The following is a 13,580-nucleotide window of genomic DNA, read 5'->3' as shown; positions in this document are numbered from 1 at the left end:
CCTGACTTGTTGAGCCGCATAAACTTTACGATTCCCGGGAGGAGGCGGGAGGAGGGCTGCGTTCTGCTGGGTTCCGCGCGTAACAGGCTTTGGCTTGGTGTCGCTTGGGTGTTTTGATGGTGCAGTCATTGCATATCAACGTCCAGACATTACGAAAATAAAAGACATTTTCAATCATCCATATTAAAAAGGTGATACCTTTTTAGAAATCCTGAAATGTACACATTAGAAACCAGAAGGAATCCTGGAACATTTGCATTCCATCTTCTTGTTTTACATGACTTTGCAAAAATACAAATGAATAGTGCTGTTTTGAAAATCGAAAAAGAAACCGAAACTTAAGTTAATACCCATCTTTCATGCTCTACATGTTTCTTGACGTTTAGTACTTATTTTTCTATCAATTTTGATTTAATTTCTTCCTTGCTCCTTGCTGAAATAAATCAATAAGGTCCTACCCAAGCTTATATGGGATTTTAGCCAATAATTGTATAACCACGGCACTATAACAACTCACCTTGCTCTGGTTGCCGGAATTGTTGTAGTGTTGTAGATGTAGATGACATGTGAAGAAACAATTTAAAATTTGACAAAACACCGCTAAGGTGCAGATGTAGTACTGAGTGCCGGGTATACAAGTTGTGACGCGTAAAAAGCGTCTCACACGTCCCTTCTCGTTTTCACTGTGACACAGCTCAGCCACATGCGTTCTTGCGAACTTTAGTCGTACACCCCTATACCCTCAGAACCAATCGCGTAGCTTTCTGGAACTTCTTGCAATTAAATAATGTCTAGTCAGTCGTCAACGAGCTGTCAGAACACTTACAGAGCGATATAAAATTGTTTTCATAACTTTTGAGGATATTGAAGACCTTGACCTTGCCTTCGACCAACCTCTAAAAGATACGTTCTTCGCATAAAAGAACAGTTTTAAGGGATCTTCTTCTTGTTAAAATTGTTAATTGCAATAGTAAGAGAACATTCAAATTAGTTTTCAGTTCCATTATACCTCTTGGCTTTAGTTTTTAATCAAAATCTTATTCTCTATTGGAGCAAACCATGATTTTTTCTAAGCTCCAAAAACAAAAATACAACCAAGTCCAAACATTTCTTTCATCAAAATGTTTAATATAATAGATTAAGTTTATTTTTGGTGACTTTTTCGAATTTATTTGTTGTGTTTTTTAATTATTTTGAAGTACCTGCACTCAGCACTTATATTTCAATGAACAGCCCATTTCAAGGGTATCCGTCAAAAGTTATGAAAAACAAGAAGATGGAATGCAAATGGGTAGGGATTTCTTTGATTTTCTAAAGCCTACATTCCACTCTATTCAAAAAGCAATAATTTCTTTAAATTGAAAGAAGTGTCTCAAAAAAGTCTTTGAATGTGAGGAGGTCCGGCACTACTATTTCATTGAACACAACAATATGTATCTCTATCGATTTAAAACTTTTGATCGGTGCAGCAGTGCCCTTTCTGCTCTGGCAACAATAACGGAACTTCCCTAGAATGTGTCTTCGTTGAGCACGCCTTACCTTTCTTTCCTCTCTATATTGCTTTGGCCAAGATGCAACCATGAAGGAGGTCTCGTCTGCAAAATTAGGGGAGCCTAACAATGCTGTCAATAAGTGTGAGTGAAACGACAATGTCGTGTGCGCCCAACCTTTCGCGTCGACAAGCGCACAAGCACTGAATTTTTCCGACACTCTTATGCGCAGGGAAAGCAGCAAGAAAATTCGAATTTTTGTTTGAATTAAGAGCCTACACAAAAAATCTGTGGCTATTGAAAAATAAAATTGTAAAAACTAGCTTCAACTATTTTTCGTGTAATGAGCAACTCTAAACCCCAAGCCATCTGGGTTACTCAGCACACTGTACCTTAGTTTCAGCCACACTTTCTACGTTTAACCTTTTCAATCCCACTTATAAACGGCATATGTAGGTAGTCGACTACTTTTGCCGACGAGACCACCTTGTATAATTACGTCATGAATGTATGTGTGAATACACCTACCGAAATAAGATAACAAAGACAGCAAACGTGAAGCAAGTCTTCATTTGGAAATTATTTCCTTTATTAGATGCGGATACGGAAGAAGGCAATGGTTGTGGGAACTTTGTCGCTTACCTGATAAAAGTTCTGTCGCACCACCGCCACAGTTTATGGATAGCCCATCGGTAGGTGCCTGTCAATGGCGATGGGGAGCTGTAAGAGAAAAGCGATGGAACGGTTAAAAAGAGCATTGTGTTCATGATAAGTTTGTCGAACTGGGTTCAAATTTGAGTTTCGGTTCGGACGAATCCTTTTGACATGTTAACCTTATTAACCCCCCATATTAGGCATATGCGCGCTGAAAATGACTTAAAAATATTTGCAGCAACTCAATTTGGGTTATTTTTTAATTAAGATGCTAAACAAAAAGTGTCTGGGCACACTGCAAGCACGTGGGGAACATAACCTCTACGCCAGGTAAGTATTGTAGCAAAGCTGTAACAAGTTACATATTACGACGTGGCGATTTCCCCCTTGTAAAGGCGGGTGGCCAAATAATTCCCCTCTACCTAAGGGTAGAGCGGTAACTTATAACCTAAAAAAACAAAAAAATAAAAATAAGATGCTAAACAAAAAACGAGAAGGGACGTGGGAGACGCTTCTTACGCGTCACAACTTTTATACCCGGCACTCAGTACTACTTCTGCACCTTAGCGGCGTTTTCTCAAATCTTGCATTTTTTCTTCATCTGTTATCTACATCTACTACACTTCTCACACCAACACGCTCCTTTAGCTCGCTCCCTAGACCCATAAAGTGAAGGTTCGCGGCTGACGCAGTTGCCGCACACAGCAGAAGTAGAGTGTGAATAAGAGAATGTGAAAACAACAACAACAGCTGCGGGACTGTAACAAGTTACATATTACGACGTGGCGATTTCCCCCTTGTAAAGGCGGGTGGCCAAATAATTCCCCTCTACCTAAGGGTAGAGCGGTAACTTATAACCTAAAAAAACAAAAAAATAAAAATAAGATGCTACACAAAAAACGAGAAGGGACGTGGGAGACGCTTCTTACGCGTCACAACTTTTATACCCGGCACTCAGTACTACTTCTGCACCTTAGCGGAGTTTTCTCAAATCTTGCATTTTTTCTTCATCTGTTATCTACATCTACTACACTTCTCACACCAACACGCTCCTTTAGCTCGCTCCCTAGACCCATAAAGTGAAGGTTCGCGGCTGACGCAGTTGCCGCACACAGCAGAAGTAGAGTGTGAATAAGAGAATGTGAAAACAACAACAACAGCTGCGGGACGGGGTGGGTTTCTTCGTCGTGGCCATAATAATGATCCAATCGGATCCCAATGGTGATCTGATAGATATCGTCATTCCCTACGGAATGGCGTTTTTCCTTCTCTGCTGTGTTCAAAATTGTAGATTTGGGAGGTTTTCGACCTTTTGCGGGGGCGGAAGGGGGCGGGGCTAATTTTTTAAATACAATTGTAACAGTGTGAGCATACAGAAGTCCGAATGCAAAATTTGGTGGCTCTAGCTTTTAAAGTCTCTGAGATCCAGGCGCTCAACTCGCATCGACTCGGCTTGCAACTTACTAATTATTGGCACAAAAAGTGGTCAAATTTCCCATAGTTCAATGTGTACATGTAAACATACACACAAGTGTACATAATACATGTACATGTGCGTTAACGAGTTTTGGCTGTGGTGTTTTTTACGTTTTTTATGGCTGCTGTCTGCGTTTGGCTTAACGAAACCCCAAAACTAAACTCCTCAAACGCAAACACGAAAGAAGTGAGACTGGAGAGATACATGATCACTATTTTCAGGGAAATAGCCAGTCGGCTTGTGGAAGTGGTTGCGAAAAAGAAGCGTTTTTTTATCCCTCCCTGGCAGACTATGCAGAACCGGTTCCCCAAAAGAAGCGTTCTTTCATACATATTTTCCACCAAGAAGGAGTAAATGTAACCCGAACAGCTTCCCGACCTTTCTGGTTTTTTCCGAAGGCCAACATACCTCCAAAAGAATGCATAGAAGAGGTATCGGTTGGCGGTAGGATGGAAATAGACCCGAAGCGGAAGCGGTTCAGGTTCGTGCGACCGACAATGGGACAATGCGACCATTAAGAAATTATAAGGAGGCCTTGTCGGTGGCAGAGTTACTCGCTGGTTCTGCCTTTGATCAGTGCTCGTTTGCTTGTCGACGCGGAAGGTTGGTTGCGGACAAATGTTTTCTTCATGATCAGCACACTCCATTGTCGTTGCCCTCTCACTCGTACTTTTCACTCGCCCCTTCTGCTTAGTGTTGCCGACGAGGCCTCCTTATAGTTTCTTCATGGGTGAGGGTGAGACCATGAAGCAATTACAGTTGCGGCGAAAATAAAAGCACCGTGTGGAACAACAGTCTTTATTTTTTCAAAAATGTGATCCATACAACATTTTTTGCAATAATATAAAGTAGGTTGAGATGTCTCCTACCTGAGAGATGTGTTATTACTCTTACAATTTTGGCGGTTCTCAATATTTTAGGCAATTTTTCGAAAAAGAAACGAAATTGAACGGCACTAAAAACCACCAAAAGTTGTATTTCATATAAACTTTTTCTTTTCCGAGCTTTTTGATATATTAAGTTTTTAATTGATATAATAATCGGTAGCTTATCAAAGTATCAAAATTTTAACTCCAAAAGAAGAGAAGGAAAGAAAGCTTTCCTTATGGTGAGGTAAATAGTAGGTTCCTCATATAAAATGATTCGTAATGCTTTAAAACATGTTACCAACAAGAAAATCGTGAAAGAATGGGCGTAATATCCACATTTCGGAGCAAGCGGTTTCCGAGAGCAAGAGGGGTCCTTTTAAGCCGGCTTAAAAAGGATCTTAAAAAATTTCCAAAGATAAGCAAAGCTAGATCTAACTTAAAAGAATATAAATTAAGAATATAATATAAATTAATTAAATTAGTTAATACAAATTAAATTAATTAATTAAAACAAACCCCTTTAACTGACATTAAAATGTAACAATCATGCTGAGGCAAAAATCATGGTATGCATGATTTTCGTATTATGGAGGTGGTATGGTACCCGTGCTGGAATCGATGATGAATCCACATGTCTTTGTTATTATATAATAACACAATAATGCAGGGAAATTACCCAAAACAGACCAACAGGTTTTAATACAGTGACTTTTATGCAATTTTTTCTCTTGCTTAGTCCTCAGACATGAACTATTGTAAAAATCTTTGAGGCAGTTAAATAATATGTTTCTAATACGAAATCAAGGAAATCTCTTGCTTAGTCCTCAGACATGAACTATTGTAAAAATCTTTGAGGAACAGTTAAATAATATGTTTCTAATACGAAATCAAGGAAAAAGCTTTCTATGTGGGGGTCTTGCCAGATTTGTGGAGATGAATCCCCCAGGAAAGACGCGAAAATAAGGTTACATTTTATGACAGGACTTTGAGCCTTTTTTTTCCTGCCAAAAGCCCTAAAACAAATTATTAAACAATTAAAGTAAACTATATTAATGAACAATTGAGAAGAATTCTTTTTTGAGTTTTTATGAAATTGGTGCTAATTTTGTTGCCGCCCAAATACCGGTATAATTACTTTTCTTTACAAATATTTCCAAAGCATTTACAAAGCAACTTACCATTGCTCTCGGATAAGTTGAATTGAGCCTAAAATAATAATGCCTAAAATTGATATAATAGTTATAAAAACGTTCATTAGGACCATTGTTTTAACAAAATATTTCAAAGGAGGTAAATTAGTGTCATGGTGCTAAACGCAGCAGCTGTATAAAGGGAGGTGCCGTCGGGACCGTTTGTCTCTTATAGATGCTGCTTGTGAGTGCGAGTGAAAGGGCTCTACGCTGTTAGTGCGAGTAAAAGGACAATGGAGTGTTCTGATTAACCCTTTAATAGGGTTAAAAAAGCGAAAAAATTCGTCCGCACACAACCATGAACAAGCGAGCGCGCACTGAACCTCTAGAGACCGAACAAACCCGAACGCCAAGCGACAGCACCTCCTTATATAATTGCTTCATGGGTGAGACAAGGAAAAAAGAAAACGGTTTACTTGCGTTTTGGAAACCGTGCACAGCGTGGATATGCACAAGGAGAATTTATACATGCTTACAGATTTCTTTCTCTTATTTGCAACACAGCCTTTTTATCTTATTTAATAAACTCAATGAATTTAAAAATGTCTATTTTTGTGTACATATGTCATATGTTCTTTTCGTTCTTTGAGAACGCTCTTTTATTCATGCCACGGATGTGATATGGAATGAATCCATTGAACAGTTCCGGAACGGTTCTTAATAGGTTCCTGTGGCACTATATTATATGCATACCACCATACATTCCCAAGGAACGCATCTAGGTGCATGTCAAAGACGTGTTCTGTAATCCTTCTTCCGAAAAATACACTGGAAGGGAGACCAGAGCGTTTCACCACCAGTTCTACCTAGAACAAAAAGGACTGATTCCCGCGTGTTTCACCCACTGTAAATTGGAAGCGAAAACGTCACGCATAGTGTACTCATGCTTAGTGGAAAAGGGATCGATACAGAAGTACTGTTTGGAAGCAACTAAGTCCGACTGGGTATTGATGGGCCCTGACTGAGGCACATGCATATGTATGTATGTGTGTATGTATGTATGTATGTAGTATGTATGTATGTATGTAGTATGTATGTATGTATATATGTATGTATGTAAAGTCCATTTAATTGGGACGTACCAATATGGAATAGCTGGAAGCGGAAGAGTATAAGCAGATGGTAGGTATGCTGTGTGGCTGAGTCTTTGGTTGCACTTGCTGGCTTCCAGAATAACAATGTATTCTTGTACACAACTGCACGCATGCACACGCAAACAACTGTGTAAGGGTGTGCGTGCGTATTTTATGTGGGCTGCAAGCAGCGACTTCTTTTTGGCATTTGCTTCTCAGAAGCGCTGTCGCCGCCGCAGCAACCACCACGCTGCATTGCCACTCATCCATGAAGAAAAAAAATAAACGAAATTTTTTTAAAACTTTTTTCAAAATGTTTTTTTTGTTTCAAAACAAAGACTACTATCATGTCGCAAACTATTAAAAATTCAATTATGAAACAATTATTATGTTTTTTCACATTGCCTTCAAATGATTAATGAGCACACTCCATTGTCGTTACCCTCACACTTGCAGCGAGAGCCCTTTCACTCGTACTTTACACTCGCCCCCTTCTGCTTAGTGTTGCCGACGAGACCTCCTTATACTTTCTTCATGCACTCATCCAACAGTCCCCATGTTCGTATCTGGGTTTCCTCTCTTTGCAGCTTTAATTCGCTCGCAGCAGGAAAACGCTCGAGAGCCGCTTAAGTTTTGACTGAGCCCTAAATGGCTACGCTGCACAACTTCACTCAACTCAGAGACTGTGTGTCAATGCGTATTTTGTACACTTGGACATGGTCAGTGCCCGCAAAAATTGAGTTCAGAAGAGACATAAAGAGAGAAAGGGGGGCACTGATTGGTAAAGAGAGGGATCGTCATACTCTCCGATTTGGAGCAGTCTGTCACAGGCATGATAAAGTTATATACAATTTCGATTCATTGCAAGAGCTAATGCAAAAACGAAGCGAGGACAGCCGAAGAGACCACCTTGTATAATTGCATCATGGTCGCAGGAACAAGCTAGTCGTTTTGCTCACCGCTCTTGCTCTTTGTTTCTTTCCCTGCACATATTTTATTATCAAAATAAAAAGCGCCACAAAACAATATATGCAGCATATACGTATGTACATACAAATATATGCATATGCATACCGAGCTTACGATATGGACTAGCTACCTACATTTGAAGATGAAAATTACGGTTTTCGAAGAGTTTTTCCTCATACATGGTTTGAACACCTATAACTTAGCGTACGGTCAACGTAAACAGAAAAAGTTAATGTTGTATCAACATATTTACTATATGTTTATGAAAAAAGTTTTTAATTTTCTTCTATGGTGTCCTTATTAAAATTAACTTAAGCAAAAGAGAAATTTTTTTATCACATAAATTATTTGTACTGCCGTCCGATTCTTTAAGTAAAATTAAAATATTAAAGGTAACATGTACAATGAAAATTTTGTTTTTGTTTTCCGAACAAATTCTATCGTGGATGGCCTGTTTTGATAGTCGGTCGAGTCAATATTTCGTCACAACAGATTCACACCGCACCAAAGACGGAATTTTTTGCTTTCGGTAATGTTTTTTTGTCGATCGTGTGGTCGTGGTCACTGCTGATGCTGGAGTTTTCGTGCAATTTTTATACCCGGTACTCGAAGGGTAAATAGGGTATATTGTTTGTGCACAACGTATGTAACACACAGAAGAGAACGTTTCCGACCCCATAAAGTATATATATTCTTGATCAGCATCAATAGCCGAGTCAAATGAGCCATGTCTGTCTGTCCGTCCGTCTTTCCGTCCTGATGAGCGCCTAGTACTCAGAGACTATAAGAGCTAGAGCCACCAAATTTTGCATCCAGACTTCTGTTTGCTCACACTGTTACAAGCGCATTTCAAAAATGGGCCCCGCCCCCTCAAAAGGGCGAAAGAAAACAAATAGCCATTCTGTAGGGAATGGCCATATCTATCAGATCACCAAATTGGGATCCTATTAGATCATTATTACAGCCACAATGAAGAAATTAATTTTCAGTGGCTAAACTCACCCCGTCCCGCAGCTTATATTTGATTTTTTCACATTCTCTCATTCACACTCTGCTTCTGCTGTGTTCGGCCACTGCGTCTGCCGCGAGTCTGCAGTTTGTGGGCTAGGGAAGGGGAGCGAGCTAACGGAGCGTGTTGGTGTGAGAAGTGTTGTAGATGTAGATGATAGATGAAGAAAAAATGTTAAATTTGACAAAACACCGCAAAGGTGCAGAAGTAGTACAGACTGCCTATAAAAGTTGTGACGCGTAAGAAACGTCTCACACGTCCCTTCTCGTTGTTGTTGCTTACAGGAGGCAGAGGCATGATGCAATTATATAAGGTGGTTCCGTCGGCAGCCTAATCGCTTCGCGTTCGCACCATTAGGTTTCAGTGCGGGCTTGTCGACGTGGAAAGTTGTGTGCGGACGATTTTTTCTACAAATATTAACCCTTGCCTACGAAAGAATGATTCTTTAGGTTTTGCAGCAAGAAAGTAACAATATATTTTAGAATTAAGAGCTTACTCAAAAAAATTGTGTTTTATAAAAAATAAAAAATAAAAAAGAAAAACTTAACTATTTTTCTTGCAATGGTCAACGTTAAGCCACATGCCATCAAAGGTTCAGCACACTTCATTGTCGTTTCACTCACACTTGCTACGCAGAGCCCGTTCACTCGCACTTATTGACAGATTTGTTAGTGGTGCCGTTTTGCAGACGAGACTACCTTATATAATTGCATCATGGACAGAGGTGAGTGTCGGACCGGTTAAACGGGTTGTCGTGCATTATCCCAAACACACACACACACACACACTGCATGTTGACTTCTGCATTGCTTTACCTATTCGCTGTGTCGATCCACTCCGTTCGTTCTAAATGGCACCGATTGAACTCCACTCAACGTGCCGAGTGGTTTTCGCTATCTTTAAGCGCGTCAAGGAGACTTGGTTTCGAATGATTATTTTCGATCCAGAAGGAAAGTTCACATATAAAATCACACTCACTAGAAAACAACTAAAAACAAAATACAAGCCGAAACACGCGCTTGATCCACGCCTCGAAGCTGGCACTAGATTTGTGCTATGCAGCTGGACGCGACTAAGAGAAAACACACAAGCACTCGATTCTTGCGACCTCGCAACCGGCTGTTGTATCAATGGAACAAAAACCGACGCTCTTTCTGATGTTTATTTAAACATGCATTTCTTGACTACACGCTCGCAGAACAACTCGATGGAAAAACTGTTTGGCCGACGACCAGTGTGACCGCGGATGTATCGATCAAATATACCGTCTGACCCTCAGAAATATACCAAAGGCACCTTATATTATTTTAAATATGTCGTAAAGATACCGAAACGTAAGTAGTTTTTCTCGATTTAAATTCTGATGATTACATATTTTAAGTGTTCGTTCGGCAAACAACTCGTTTTTGAGCTCAAAATTTTAAGTAACATTTGTACCTGGTCAATGCGGACTCATCGTCTGCAACCAACCGATTTCGCTGTAGCGATTAAATAAAAAAATTGTATATATGTATATTTTGATGAATAATATTGGGTAGGATGGACTCTCAGCACTAAAACTATAATTTCGTTCGATTCACCAATTGGTTCTCCACAAAATTGTCCAGTTCTCATGCCTTCTTCTTATTGGGTTGCTTACAAAATAAGGTTCACGCCATGAAAGGATATACAAAGCCCAGTACTCAGACACGCAAACTATTCTTGCGGCAGAATCAGGGATGATTTTCACAAACAAACGGTAAGAAATCAACCCTGTTTTTCGTTCGACAGAATATTTTATCGCAATAACTTTTCAGTTGAGTACTCAGATCAGCAGAAAATATACCGGAAAACTTAGCCGATTCAATACTTTAATCGCTAAAGTCTAGTTCTCTGGTCCAAAAACACGTTTGCTAGCAAACTGTACAATACATTTTGCTAAAAGCAGAGTGTGGCCAGAAAGTAAATAAAAGTATCAGTATAAAAAGTAAATAATAAAACGATGAATGCAAAATGGATCAATGCAGGAGATTACTTTTAGTGGGATTAGCGGCTCTTGCATTAACGGAGGAGGAGGAAAATTCACGAAATAAGCGCCGAAGACCTTGATTAAACCCATATCTGCAGGAAAGAAACCAGAAGGGTCGATTTTCTATACTTGTAAGTATTATAAATATGGTTTATGAGTGTGGAAACCATCTAACAATACCCTTTGCACATTTCGCAGTTTTTAAATGTGACTCAAAGGCCATAAGTAATTTTTGAAAATGTGCATATGTCTGGGAATAACATCTACAGGAATATTTACGCCCTTTAAATTTAAAACTGTGAAGTGTCGAGTCCAAATCGTCGCCTTCGCCTCTTCTCGGCATGCATTGTTGTCCTCCAAGCTCCATATCTATATTCATAGCACACTCCTCCTGCTCTCATACAAAATTTAAATTTTTAACGGGTTTCGTTTCGTAATCAAACACAAAGCAATGTAACCAGAGAGCATTCATTTTGGTCATATTTGGTCAAACTGGGAACAGAGCACTTTCTGTCGCAAGAATATTTTGCGTGTCTGAGTACTGGGCCTAAGGCCTAGTACTCAGATCGAAACGAGAAGGGACGTGTGAGACGCTTCTTACGCGTCACCACTTTTATACACGGCACTCAGTACTACATCTGCACCTTAGCGGTGTTTTGTCAAATTTAACTTTTTTTTTTCATCTTTCATCTACATCTACAACACTTCTCACACCAATACGCTCCTTAAGCTAGGTCTAGGGAAGGGGGGCGTTCCCTAGACCCACACACTGCAGACTCGAGGCAGAGGCAGAGGCCGCACACTGCGCGACGCATAGTGTGAATTCGAGAATGTGAAAAGAACAAAAGAAGCTGCGGAACAGGGTGGGTTTAGCCACTGCACATTAATTTCTTCATTGTGGCTATAATAATGATCCAATTGGATCCCAATTTGGTGATCGGATATATATGGCCATTCCCTACGGAATGGCTCTCTAAGTTTTCTTTTATCTTCAAAACTATAGGTTTGGAAGGGGTTCGCCCTTTTGCGTGGGCGGAAGGGGGCGGGGCTAATTTTTGAAATGCACTGGTTTCTCTGTGATCATACAGCAGTCCGGAGCCAAAATTTGGTGGCTCTAGCTCTTATATTCTCTGAGAACTAGCCGACAAACATTTTCCACATACGATTTTTTAATGTTCTTTTAAATGTTTATTAAAACATTCGCAAATAGATGCTTTTCGGTGTGTATATGTATGGTAATGGTTTATGTTATTTGTTTTCATAAGATCAGTGAAGGAAGCATTAAAAAACTCCTTTCCTTGATCAGATTGAATATTTTTAGGTTTATGGTTAGATAGTTTTAATATTTTCTTCATTGCTGATAGCACATCTAATGCTATTTTCGACTTAACGGGAGCAGCATATGCATACTTTGAGAATGTATCAATCCCGGTTAGTAAATGTCTAAATCCTTTATTTTCCCTACAATGGGGTATCATTTCAACTAAGTCGATTTGCCAAGTATCATTAATGCCATTTTGAACGAATTTATGTCGGATAAAGTTTTTTCTGGCAGGCTTATGTATTTCATTTACAACTTGTTGCTTACTCATTTTTATTTTTATTTTTTATTATTGTTTCTGGATGATTGCGTATCCAAAAGTGATTGATTATACTCAAGAACATCGCGTTTTATTTGAATATACATTTTTTGTGAAATTTTAAAGCATAAACGCGTTAAATCTATTTGAACATTTTTATCATAAGTACCGTATAAGTCAGAGAGTTGAATATCAAATTTTTGTAAAGCAGCACATTTAGGAATAATATTATTATAGTACAGGAATGTAATTTGTTGTTTAAGTATCGTATTCCAACATAAAAATGTTGTAAAAATATACCTAATCTTAAAAATTATCTCCAGGACTCGCTATCAAATTCAGTGTTATTTCCAAACTAATTTATTATAAAAACATACTGCTCATCGAATTTTCTGAATCTAAAATTACATTTAATAGTGCTCAATAGGGGATGATTTATAATTGTATCAGGCATCAAGAAATCAAACTGATCAAGTTTTGATTGAATATACTCCTTGTAGGTAATCAACTGCATCAATTCATCTTTGTCTAGTCCAATGAAATCGTTTTTGCTTGGTTGCATCCAGATCATTGGTGTGAATTTTCTTGTAGTTGAAAACCCGCATTTTAGTTTTAAGTTATGTACTACATAATATTCGAGCCCGAAAATGACCTCGCGGTCTTGCTTCTTTCTGGTGGACCTAATTATTTTTGATTGCAGCGTGACCATTAGGGTTGAATGATTTTTTTAAACTAAGAACTCTTGCGGAATTGGGCGGTATATAAATGGGATAGATATCACTGACTCATTCAGTTTCTTACAAAATCTTAAGCCGACATGAACTTGATCGACAGGAATTCAAGCGTGATAGTTGATTTTCAATATATCTTTGGGAATAATAAAAAACTTTGTATTAAAGAACTAGCGTTTATGCAATCCGGAACAGTAACGCCAAACTTCTTTTATTTCAAACCACCATATCATATAAATGAATTGGAACATGAAATGATTAAACAGCAGAACATGTACCGTCAGACCATAAATGGATTGGACTGGTCAAATGATGAAATAACGTATTTAAGTTTAGGTGAAATACTATCCCCACTTAACAGATTTAGCACCGTAATAGTACGTGGTGGAATTAAGAAGAAGTTCTTGTCTAAGTATTTAACAAATAACATTATTGATATTGATATAGGAAAAAGTCTGACCTTATTTCCAAATTATTTTACCAACTGTAGGATTCACAAAAAAGTTCCTCTTAGATGTGCACTAAATAAT

The 13,580-nt window shown here is 38.7% G+C and overlaps 1 protein-coding gene across 2 annotated transcripts in view; it reads right to left on the bottom strand.

Annotated features, from left to right (window-relative positions):
* Positions 1-9,957, bottom strand: part of LOC117591349 — a 113,736-nt gene extending 103,779 nt beyond the window's left edge. For both annotated transcript variants that reach the window (XM_034284576.1, XM_034284575.1), the window contains exons 1-2: positions 9,547-9,957; positions 2,133-2,210 (exon numbers count right to left, since the gene is read on the bottom strand). The gene's annotated coding sequence lies outside the window, so the exon portion shown is untranslated. The remainder of the gene's footprint in view (positions 1-2,132; positions 2,211-9,546) is intronic.
* Positions 9,958-13,580: the final 3,623 nt, after the last annotated feature.

The sequence above is a fragment of the Drosophila guanche genome, unplaced genomic scaffold (genome assembly GCF_900245975.1).
Source record: "Drosophila guanche unplaced genomic scaffold, DGUA_6, whole genome shotgun sequence".
NCBI classification, from domain to species: domain Eukaryota; kingdom Metazoa; phylum Arthropoda; class Insecta; order Diptera; family Drosophilidae; genus Drosophila; species Drosophila guanche.
Note: the sequence above shows the minus strand (reverse complement) of the source record. Positions and strands in the feature narration are given on the sequence as shown.